Consider the following 12,992-nt stretch of genomic DNA (forward strand, 5'->3'; position numbering starts at 1 on the left):
AGGCAGCGCTGTCTGTGATAATCATTGACAAACATGGTACACATTCCCAAGTCCCTTTCAAATTTCTACAATATTGATGTATTTTTAAACTTTAACTGTAGTCTCTAATGTACCCCCCCACAGAAGTTCATTTAAATATATTTATTGAGGAGCCATTATCTCAAAACATTTCTTTTGTGGTATATTAAAAGGAAAAGTATAAATTACTTACTTAAAATAATTATGGATTCATAATTTCAACAACAATTTCCTCCATTGAAATTTCCATTCAACTTTTCTCCATTGAAACACTTCTACCCATATCCAAAAGGTAACAGTGGAAGCAAAATTATTAATTAAAAGAAAGACATAATCCTGTCTTGTTCTAATTTTGGTGTTTATTTTGGGGGATGTAGGAAAATGAAGCTTATATTTCTGTTCTTTTCCTATTTAGAAAGACATCTGTATTTATATTAAGATTCCACCACACTCCAATGGAAGTCGGTTTGGAACCCAGGATTTCATTGACGGTTTGGTACTATGGGTAGAAAGATCACAGAATTAAGACCCCTGATTCAAGAAGACTATAATAGGTTTGGTAGTGAGAAAGGCTATTATATGATTAAGGTACAATGTAAAAGTCAAAACAGGTCAAAGATGTCTTGAGCTGATTTTGATAAGGTGCCATTCCCATAGAATACAACCCATCTGTGATATTTTCTATCTTACAAACACACTGGCCCTGTTTCTCCCTAGTTATTGCTCTTTTTCTGCTCCATGTAACAGAAAATCTCAGAGTAGTGGTGTATGCTTATTATCTGCAGTGCTTCTTCTGTTATTCTCATTGAAGATATTCCAATGAGGCTTTCATCCCATAACTACTCTTATCAAAATCACTTCCAGTCCCTACACTGCTAAATTTAATGAGAATTCTCACTTTTTATCATCCTTTACTTACCACCAATATCTTACACATTAATCACTCCCGCTTTATTTTTTATTGAGATATAATTGACATACAGTATATTAGTCTCAGGTGTAGCCACTTACTAAAACTTCTTCTATTGCATTCCAGGACACTTCACTCTCATGATGGTTTCCCTTTTATATCAATGACTATTCCTTTTAGCTTCCCAGTATCTCAATATTGTAGAACTTCTGGACATAACTTTTGGATTTTTCCCTTATTTAAATCCACTCCTTGATATTTATGGCTTTAAATATTATCTAAATATTGAGAGATATTTTTCAGCCTGTACTTCTCTCCTAAATCTCCAAATTCCAGACTGGTACAATATCACCTACTCAGTATCTCTATCTAAGTATTCAAAATGCATCTCAAACTTAACATTTCCAAGACAGATTTATCACCTTCCTCAAAGTCTGCTTCTCTTAAAATCGCCACCATCTTGATCACAACACCACCACTCTTCAGATGTTTAGGCTAAAACTCTTGTTGTCATTCATGATTTTTATTTTATGACCAACATTAAATTTGGTAGCAAATCCTGGAAACTCTACTTTAAAAATATATCTAAAATTCAACTACTAGGTTACTACATCCACAGAGTGACATAATCCAGCAACATTATTTCTAGTCTGGATAGTTGCAATGGCCTCTTAATTTTTTTCCCTTGACCCAAATGTATATTCCTCATCGAGTTTCTGAAGGGAAATTAGCCATATCTGTATCTATATTGACATAAATATATCAATAGACATTATCTTTTTAAAAAGTAATTTATTTTTTCATTGAAGGATAACTGCTTTACAAAATGGTTTTGGTTTCTGCCAAACATCAACGTGAATAAGCCACAGGTATAGATATGTGCAGGTTCTAGAGGGAGAGGACATATATCTTTTAAGATATCAATCGTACAATGCCACTTCTATGCTTCAAACCCTGGCTTCCCAGATCACGGAGAAAACAAAAATTACTGCAGCATCCTACAGTGTCTTACAAAATACCTATGCTTTCTCCTCCAACCCAGTTATCTCTCCGAGCTCACGTCCCATTATCATCATTCCCCTTATTTGTTCTTTTTAGTGCCACTGGATCTTTCTCTTCAAACACACTGGGCAATGTACACCTAAGACCTTTTATCTCTACAGGTGTTTAGTTTTCATGTGTTTTGCCTAGAAAGCTCTTCCATCAATAACGCCTGCACTCCCCTCCTTAGTCTTCATTCTCCAGACGCTTCCTCTGATCAGACATTTCCTAATCATCTTATTTAAAGTTGAGCCTCATCATTCTCTTGGTAATTCCTTTCCTTATTTCTTGCTTTGTTCTCATCTCTGACACTTACTGATATCTAACATCATATCTTCTCACTTAATCATTTTTGTTTTGTGTCTTTCTCCTGTCAGTAGAATGTAAAATTTATGAGTGTTGAAATTTTCGCTTTTTACTTCTGTTACATCTTCAGAACACAGGATGAAATAAATATTGAATGAATGAATAAATAAATGAATGAATTTCCTAAGTCCTGTTTTGCTGAAATCATTGATGAATCAACAGGCCAATTAGCTAAAACTGTCAAAGAAGGTTCCAGTATAAAATGGGTGTAAGGAATAGAGATTTCCTAGTCCTTAAGCATTCTTACACCTTAATGACTTTGTGGAGATAGGGCATATATTAAGTAAGAGGAAGGAATAGACACACTTTTTTTTCTCCTCCATGTGATGATAGCATAGGAAGTATAGTTGATGTTGCAGAAAAATAGTTCTGCCTCACCACAGTGGAGTATAATGGACCATGGGAAACCTGGCACACTAAAGCCTTAGGTAGGTCTTCCTAAAGGCTAAGTGATAACCATCCCAGACAAGCCATGTTGTGTAGACCTAGGGCTGATTTTTAAAATAAAAATGATAGCCAATGGATGACTACACTGATTAATTTCATGTGCTGAATGTAAAGTTTGATGATAGGATACTTTGGCCTCACAGGTAGCATTTGTGAGATTACCTAATATCACTGAGTGCTGAAATTCTATTCCTACCCAAAGTTGTGCCCACGTATTTTTCACTGAACACTTTGGAGATGAGTGATGTCATCAGTCTCAGTGCAGAGAGAAAGATTGAAACAGTAGGAGTATGTAGCCAATAGATGCTGAGGAATAAAAGCAGTAAAGAGAAACTCTGTGTGTGTGTGTGTGTGTGTGTGTGTTATACAGGGAAGAAACTGGAAAGAAGTATGAAAACATACTTGATTTCTGAATCATTTTCATTCAAAAATGTATAGTATATGAAAACTGATGTGCTTATCTATGTAGAGATTCTATATTTTGGGATTCTCAAATTACCTTGATATTTTAAAATATCACTATTATACTTAATTTATTTAAAGATGGAAGAAAAAGACACCTGATTGCCTGTCAAATCATGAAAGCTAAGTGAGTGGCTAAAAGTGTAGAAGTAAATTTGACAAAAATGGGAATTCATACACATAAAGGCTTCCTTGGTGGCTCAGATGGTAAGGTGTCTGCCTTCACTGTGGGAGACCCGGCTTCGATCGAAGATCCTCTGGAGAAGGAAATGGCAACCCACTCCAGTACCCTTGCCTGGAAAATCCCATGGACAGAGGAGCCTGGTAGGTTACAGTCCATGGGGTCACAAAGATTCGGACACGATTGAGCGACCTCACTCACACACATAAACAATGAGTGTTTTTCACTTGCATGCACTGCCAAATGACATGTGTAAGTGTTAGGAAGGGAAGACAGCCAGTGCACAGAGAATGAGCAGTGCTGTATTATGTGACAAACCTTATTCCTGCCTTGATACCATATATAACTCCAAATCTTTTATAAAAAACATCACTAAAGAAAGAACAATTCAATATCCAAGAAAAGAAGATGATCTAGAATTTCAACAAACATGAATTAGGAAAATGTACGAGAATGCTGTGCCTTGACGACACAAGTCTGAAGACAGAAGTTGAATTTGGGACCTTGGTGTGACTGGCAGATAACAGAGTAGGATGTCCATATGGTGAAGCACTTGGCACAAAGTAAAAAATAATCGAGGCCAGGAGACTGTACTCCCAAATAAACTCAAGGGAATAAAGCAGCAAGGGGTTGTATACATATGATAATTTAGAGGACAGCAAGAAAATAGCACAACCAAAACATGATTAAAAATGAACACGCCCAGCAGGACAAACACCATAGTGGCTCAGAAAATAGAAAAAGTGGTTGTAAAGATCAGTATGTTTCACATAAGGTACTAATTCTACCTCCAACTGAACTTATGCCAAAAGGATGAGAGTATTTATTGTTATTGTAGTTGATTTATAACATTGCCTTAGTTTCTTGTGTACAGAAAAGTGATTCAATTATATATATGTACATATTTTTCATAATTTTCCATTATAGATTATTAATAGACATAGAATAAAACAATTTTTTCAACTCTCAGAACTTTCAATATATTGAGGAATAAAGAAAAGTGAATATATAATTATATAACACAGCTTTAAATGCTCTGAATGTAGAAATACAGAGGACATTTCAGAGGATAGAAGAATGGGAACTATGTGAACTTGAGATAGGTGAATGTGGACAGGCAGGAAGACTTCCAAAAAGTTATGTTTCACTGATGGTGACGTAAAGACTGAATGGAAAAGTCTCTTGATTAAAGATCATGACATATCAGACAGCCCAGAGACTAGCAGAGAATTTAAAGATTTGAAATCAAGTTTGGAGTTTCATAGGATTTATTGTTTGTTCTTTTTTTTTCTGTAGATAGTCAGACCTGAAATAGAAAGAGCAGAGGTGTTGCCATTTTGTGGATACATTGCATCTCTGAAGTTTATATTTTTCAGAGATCTATCACTACTAACTTTAATCCTGCTAAGCCAGGTAGTGCAGTGAAGACCACACTCTTTCACTGTTGTGGAAACTGAGGCTTATACGATCTCATAAAGTTTCAAGGAAGTTGATGCCAAATCAGAATTCAAATATGTAAATCTTGACTTAGTCAAGTTAGTATTCCATGTTGGCTTCTCTCACTTGTCTTGTAGACAAAGATAAACAACTGATTCTGATGTATTTAGATTCTCTCTTTGCCAATGAAGTACTGAAAACAATTGAATACAATTTAGCAGAAATAAAAAAAATTAGGAAATATAATGAAGTCTCTTTGAGGAACTATTTTATATTCTACTCTATATAGGGATTGTGTGTTAAGTGATGGTATTTTATTCTATTGTAGGAGAGTATGCAAAGCAAGCTCATGGTTACTCCTTGAATTGGGAAAATCTTTAGTTTCTGAACATAATCTATAATTTGCATGTGATTCTATAATTCTAGGATGAGCTGATTATAGGATGCTGCACACAATTAAGGTTGAGAAATAATTTCATTTTACATACTGACAATGAACAGATAGAAAAAAGGATGTCAATTAAAGCCACACTGAGAAAATCAGTGACAAGTTGGCATGAGAAAAAAGGGATTTTTACATCTGAGGTACAGAGAAATTGCAGTTTGAAGGTGATGCCAGATTTTGGATATAAAAGGGAGGAAATAGAGAGTAATAAAAAATTTATACATAGTATCAAAATGGATTAGAAAGTTTAGTTTCTTACTTTGGCTCCATTAATCTAGATGAACACACCATATACATTCTTCATACAATGCTCTTTTCTTCTATAAAATGCGGGTAAGATGGGGAGAGTCGGACATGACTGAGCGACTGAACTGAACAGAACTGAAGATGGGTGGGGTAGGAAGTGACATTCTCACTCAGTGCCCAAGGAACTTGTGGAACTCATAAAGGTATCTCTTAGAGAATTTCTAAATAGAAAGTATATACAAATAATACATTTGAAAGGTATCAGGAGAACTCAAATGAAGGACAGGGCAGAGAAAAATTGCCCTATCTAGACTCAAAGAAAAGAGATGGAAAAAATGTTTTTCTATAAAATCTTAAAAATTAATTTTTAAGGAAAATGGGTTTTAAAAACTTTTGGAAACAAAAATTTCATTTTAGTGTCTCAGAGTAAAGAAAACTCATTAGAATAATGGATCTGCCTGACAGTCTTTAGTGTCCAGCCTCTATTTCATGACTTTGAAGGTACTCTGTATTGACATTTTATCAGTATTTAAATTCTTAAGAGTTGCAAAAGTCACTATGTGACTCAGTTTTGAATTTTCTTGTATTTGTTGAATTTACTTATATTTATTACAGATGTTCATGGTTTAGTTAAAGAACAATAAATAAAACTGTTCACCGAATACTCGCCTATGTTTTGGGCCTAAGAAATAAAGTGTACGGTTTACAGCTGCCTCCATTTAGTGCATTAGCCCTTCATTTACAAAAGCACATTACATGAACATGACAGCACTAATCACAATATACATAATTATTTCTAAACAAAGCTTTAATATATGACATTTTTCCATGGCTTATTTGAGATAGCTGCTTATCACAAGATTTATGAGCAATTCTGTCACACAAAAACTGAAGCCTTCAGGGTCTTGTAACCCTCCAATATATTCTCACCAGTTCAATTCCTATTTATTTTGTGTACACCTCTCCAAGCCACTATCAACTTCAAGCCACTATGAATGTCTTCCTGTACTTTTGCTTCCTTCATCTTATTTACCATAGGAAAACTACCCTGCTACCACTTGATTGACTGTACCACTATAACATTAAACTGCTCATCTCCCTCCTTCCAACTGCCTAGATGATACTGGGCTTTTCCAATGAACATCAAGATAACAGTATACTATTAAAATATATTTTCTAGTATTTTTAAATATTTCTGTAAACAACAATTCAACTTCTTTGCTTTAACTGAAATTTTACTTTCTCTTTCAGCTATCTTCACTGGAGAGTGTGGTGTTTTCTAACTTCCCCAGTCATTAAGGATACTCGGTAGACTCCCATGTTAATTGTAGATCACACTTCTGCCACCACCAACCATCAATCGCTTTTTGAACATCTTCAGTAAACCTTAATTTTAGCTTCACAAGTGGTATCCGTGACAGGACACTCAAAATTCAACCCCTCTCCTTGATGCCTTCATCAGCAAACTGAAAGTGCCCATAGCCACATCACTAAAATTTTTTACAACTTCAATATCAGCAGCAATGACCCTTCTGGTAGCTGAAACCAGACTTGCTCAATCACTTCTACATATTTCAAGGTCACTTTTATATCATTTAATTTACCTTCTACTAGAGCTTGACTGTGCTTTTCATCATATTTGGAAATGATTCACCTCAATGAGTTCACATTTGGCACTTAACAAAATCATGCATTTATTGAATCTAATCTTTACCTTTACTGTGATTTCCCATATTATGTCTCTTTCCATTCCTCAGTTAATTAGCTTGCCCACCACATTGACTTATGCTTGTTTTATTCAGTTAATTATTATGAATTGTTGCTAATCCAAACTGTACTAGATTATTAGGATTTGAGGAATTTAAGACAAAAATAAAGATCGATAAACATGGTACCCTCCCCTAGGGAATTTAATTCAATTAAGTTGTAGGAAATACAGTTTCTTGGGTCGACAATCCAACAAAAGTCGCAAAACAAAAGTGCAGCAATGCCAGTGGAGCTCCACAGTGAGCCTAAGGTCTCTGTCCTGAATTCCTATAAAAATGTGTGTGGAACACAGAAAGATCCAGAAATTTCACTATGGAAATGGAGAGCTTAAAAGAATTGCACATGGGCTGATTCAGATCAAAAGAAGGATTTGATGACTAGGGACACACAGTTTGTACCATGGCATCTAGACTATTTCCCTCCAAAGACCAGCTGGATGTCACATTTCAGTGGTTACATATGTCAGTTACACCACAGCATAGATGGAAGGGGAACCAAAAAACCCAGGAAGAATCAAGGTCTTCTTACTCCTGTCACTATGAGAAATCTAAAGAAATGGGCATGTCATGAGGTTGTTAATTGGTATGTCATGAATTTCAGAACAGAATGACGGCATTTGAGAGGCCAAACATTAATATAAAAGTGACTATATCATTAATACAGGCTTTTATATTTGTAGAGATTGTGGCGTCACATAAAGCTATACTTTATTTCCCTGATTCAAATCTATCAAGGTGTAAAGCTGTGAGTAAATTTGGATCTTTACAGAAAACCAAAATGCTAAATTTCTTATGTATGTATAAGGAGCAGTATGAGTAAATTTGTGTTTCTTTTATAACTATACATTTTTCTTCAACTCATATCTTTGTCCTATGGTATCATTAAAATGAGTACAAATAAATATTTTCTAAGATATATTGAAACTTATCAAATATATATTGTCTGTCTAAGTCATCAGCTACCTGACACCTGTTCTCAAGTGCTGACATCTCTTCAGAGTAGCAGCTCATTTGGAATTAGCTATAAAATCATTTCATAAGTGCCATAGGAATGTAGTTATATTCCTCTGTGGCCATACCTTGAATTTCTCATAATGTCATCTCTTTCAGCATAACTATCTGTCTACTGTTGACATTTCTGCAGCCATGCATATTTTTAGCTTGAAGGGAGAATTAGTGATATCCTGTCAATTAACACTCAGAAAAAACAAAAAGCTTTGTTGAAAAACTGGCGTTTCCAATGATGATAAAATTTATCAGAACCATCAGGGGGAGCAACCAAAGTACTGCCCTGCCACTATTTATAGACTGAAACTATGCCAGGAATAGTACAAGGCCATTTACATTTAACTTCACAACATATACAGAACATAGAAAAGCTTAATACTGTTAACTATACAAGGAAACCAGACAGGACAGAATAAGTACTTGCTCAAGATATTCTGAGTGGACTCTGAAGCTAATTCAGACTGACTTCAGTCTATAATTTTGAGAATTTAGTTTATAAATTTGCTCTCAGAATAACAGCAGATGCCTGAGTTTGATTAACATACTCTATGATGATGCTAGAAAGTCTGTGAGGCTGATGCAAATGAGATATCACTCTTTTTTGTTGAATTATTTCTTGAAAAAATTGTAGGCAAACAACTACCTTCATTTTTTAAGGAAAATCTGAAAGTTCCAGAAGGAAATTCTATGACTATGTACCTTGAGGCCTGTTAGTGCCTTCTAGCTTGGAGTTGGAATGATGAAAGAAAGAAAATGTTATATAATGGTTTCTTTAAAAAACCAAGTCAAAACATTACAACAGCTGTCATTTATATACCAAACAACCAGGTGGGAAAAGAAGACTTTTATCTAGCAAAACAATGTCATTTGGGTTTTAAAAAGAATAAAGGAAGATGAAGTCCAGGAGTCATTCCATCTGTTTTACTTATTGTTCATATAATTATGCATGATATTTGCCACTGTTTTTGACACTGTAGTTAGGAGTATCCACAAAGTTGTTATGGAATGAGAAAATTGAAATTGGTTATGTTAATGATCACTTTATGAGAAAAACTGGTTTGAAAATTATTCAAAAAAATCTTAAGTGCTTAATAAAAGCAGTAGGACTTTTAATAACTAGCAAATTTCCTGTTCCATGCCAGCTTTAATTCTATATTTAAAAGCTGAATGCTTATATTATTAATTTTGGTTCATTGATTTTCTCTACTATGGTAGATTTATTTCTTAAAACATTCTCAATTTTCTCACCTTCCAATTTCAATTATGTCATATTATTTTTAGTTAAATCAGGACACAATCCTAACCTTGATATCACTATGTAAATTGTTTTCTCTGCTCAGAAAGTGTTCTATAATTACTATTTCTGGTAAAGCTTCCCTCCACCTTCCTCTTAATTGTGTATGGAACACCTGGTTGAAAATAGCCTCTCAGAATTTCCATTGTTGCCTACTACCTAGTATTGACTATGACATCAATGCTTATTTAAGTTTTACTCCTTTGCAAGGTAACTATTTTCCCAACATTTTATACCCGCTCACTCCAGTTCCTCTTGACAATGAAAAAAATCTAAATTTTAAAATTTCAATTTCACAGTTGTTTAACACAAAATTAAGATTTACATTTCAATTAGTTTTCCTGGGCTTTGGGATGCTCCATCTAAATGAAAACACATTTCTTCATTTCGCCCTTTCTAGAGCCCCTATTTGGAGAAGGCAATGGCAACCCACTCCAGTGTTCTTGCCTGGAGAATCCCAGGGATGGCGGAGCCTGGTTGGCTGCCGTCTATGGGGTCACACAGAGTCGGACATGACTGAAGCGACTTAGCAGCAGCAGCAAAGCCCCTATTTGGAGAAGGCAATGGCAAGTCACTCCAGTACTCTTGCCTGGAAAATCCCAGGGACGGCGGAGCCTGGTGGGCTGCCATCTATGGGGTCACACAGAGTCGGACACGACTGAAGTGACAGCAGCAGCAGCAGAGCCCCTATTAGACATATTTTGGACACCTTACACTAATTTTCTGTTTCCTTTATCATCTTTTACCTTATATTTTCCATCTGTTACTCATTTCTACTTTCTGGATATATTGTCTATTTGCTCTTTCTGCTAACTAATTTTTAGCAACCATATTGTTGCAGTTCAGTTGCTAAGTCATGTCCAACCTTTTGCAACCTCATTGACTGTAGCACAAAAGTCTCTGTTCTCTACTATCTCCCAGAGTTTGCTCAAATTCATATCCATTGAGGGAGTGATGGTATCTAACCATTTCATTCTCTGTCAATCCCTTCTCCTTTTGCTTTTAATCTTTCCTAGCAACAAGATCTTTTCCAGTTAGTCTATTCTTCCCATCAGGTGGCCAAAGTATTAGGATTTCAGCTTTAGCAACAAACCTTCCAGTGAATATACAATTTGACTGGTTTGATCTCCTTGCTATCCAAGGGACTCTCAACAGTCTTCTCCAGCACCACCGTTTGAAACATCAATTATTCAGTGCTCAGCCTTCTTTATATTCCAACTCTCACATTTCACAACTCACATCATCTCACAACTCTCACATCTAAGATTACTGGAAAAACCACAGCTTTGACTATATGGATCTTTCTCTGCAAAGTGATGTCTGCTTTTCAATATGCTGTCTAGGTTTTTCATAATTTTCCTTTCAAAAAGCAAGGCATCGATTTCATGACTGCAGTCACTGTCCACAGTGATTCTGGAACCCAAGGAAGGAAACTGTATCACTGCTTCCACTTTTCCCCCTTCTATTTGCCATCAAGTGATGGGACCAGATGCCATGATCTTTGTTTTTTGAATGTTGAGTTTTAAGCCAGCTTTTCTCACTCCCCTCTTTCACTCTTCATCAACAGTTTCTTCAGTTCCACTTTGCTTTCTGCCATTAGGGTGTTATCTGCATATCTGAGGTTGTTGATATTTCACCTGGCAGTCTTGATTCCACCTTGTGATTCATCCAGCCCAGCACTTCACATGATGTACTCTGCATATAAGTTAAATAAGCGGGGTGACAATATACAGTCTTGATGCACTCCTTTCACAATATTGACCAGTCCATTGTTCCACATCTGATTCTAACTGTTGCTTCTTGACCTGCATACAGATTTCTCAGGAGGCAGGTAAGGTGGTCTGCTATTCCCATCTCTTTAAGAATTTTCCATAGTTTGCTGTGATCCATACAGTCAAAGGATTTAACATAGTCAGTGAAGCAGAGCATGATGTATTTCTGGAATTCCTTTGCCTTTTCCATGATCCAATGGATGTTGGTAATTTGATATCTGGTCCCTCAGCCTCCTTGAAACCCAGTTTGCACATCTTACAGCTCTCAGTTCACGTGCAGCTGAAGTCTCGCTTAAAGGATTTAGAGCATACTCTTGCTAGCAAGTGAAATCAGCTCAAATGTACATAGTTTGAACCTTCTTTGGCATTGCCTTTCTTTGGTATTGGAATGAAAACGGACCTTTTCCAGTCCGGTGGCCACTGCTAAGGTTTCCAAATTTGCTGACATACTGAGTATAGCACTTTCACAGCATCATCTTTCAGGATTTTAATCAGCTCAGCTTGAATTCTGTCACATCCATTAGCTTTGTTCTTAGTAATGGTTTCTAAGCCCACTTGACTTCGCACTTCAGGATGTATTGCTCCAGGTCAGTGACCACACCATCGTGGTTATCTGGGTCATTAAGACTTTTTTGTACAGTTCTTTTCTGTAATCTTGCCACCTCTTCTTAATCTATTCTGCCTCTGTTAGGTCATTAATGTTAGGTCCTTAATGTTTCTGTCCTTTATCATACCCATCATTGCATGAAATATTCCCTTGATATCTCCAATTTTTTGAAGATATCTCTGGTCTTTCCCATTCTATTGTTTTCCTCTATTTCTTTGCATTGTTCATTGAAGAAGGCTTTGTTCTCTCTCCTTGCTATTTCTCTGGAACCCTGCATTCTTTGGGTATAATTTTCCTTTTCTACTTTTCCTTTCACTTCTCTATCCTCAGCTATTTGCAAAGCCTCCTCAGACAACTACTTTGCCTTTCTGCACTTCTTTTTCTTTGGCATAGTTTTGGTCACTGCCTCCTCCTGTACAATAATATGAACATCCATCCATAGTTCTTCAGGCACACTGTCTTTCAGATCTAATCTTGTGAATCTAGTCATCATCTCCACTGTATAATCATAAGGAATTTGATTCAGGTAATACCTGAATAACCTAGTAGTTTTCTCCACTGTCTTCAATTTAAGCCTGAATTTTGCAATAAGGAGCTCATGATCTGAGCCACAACAGTCAGCTCCAGGTCTTGTTTTAACTGACTGTATAGAGATTCTCTATCTTTGGCTGCAAAGATCATCATCAGTCTGATTCTGATGTTGACATCTGGTGATGTCCATGTGTAGATTCACCTCTCAGATTTTGGAAAGGGTGTTTACTATGACTAGTGTGTTCTCTTGACAAAACTTTGTTAGCCTTTGCCCTGCTTCATTTTGTACTCCACTGCAAAATTTTCCTGTTATTCTGGGTATCTCTTGACTTCCTACGTTTGTATTCCAATCCCCTATGATGCAAAGAAAATCTTTTTTTTTGTTAGTTCTAGAAGGTATTGCAGGTCTTCATAGAACTGGTCAACTTCAGCTTCTTTGGCATCAGTGTTTGGGGCACAGA

The sequence above is a fragment of the Moschus berezovskii genome, chromosome 3, assembly GCF_049115385.1.
Source record: "Moschus berezovskii isolate FMDL1 chromosome 3, NW_MosBer_1.0, whole genome shotgun sequence".
In the NCBI taxonomy this organism is placed as follows: Eukaryota; Metazoa; Chordata; class Mammalia; order Artiodactyla; family Moschidae; genus Moschus; species Moschus berezovskii.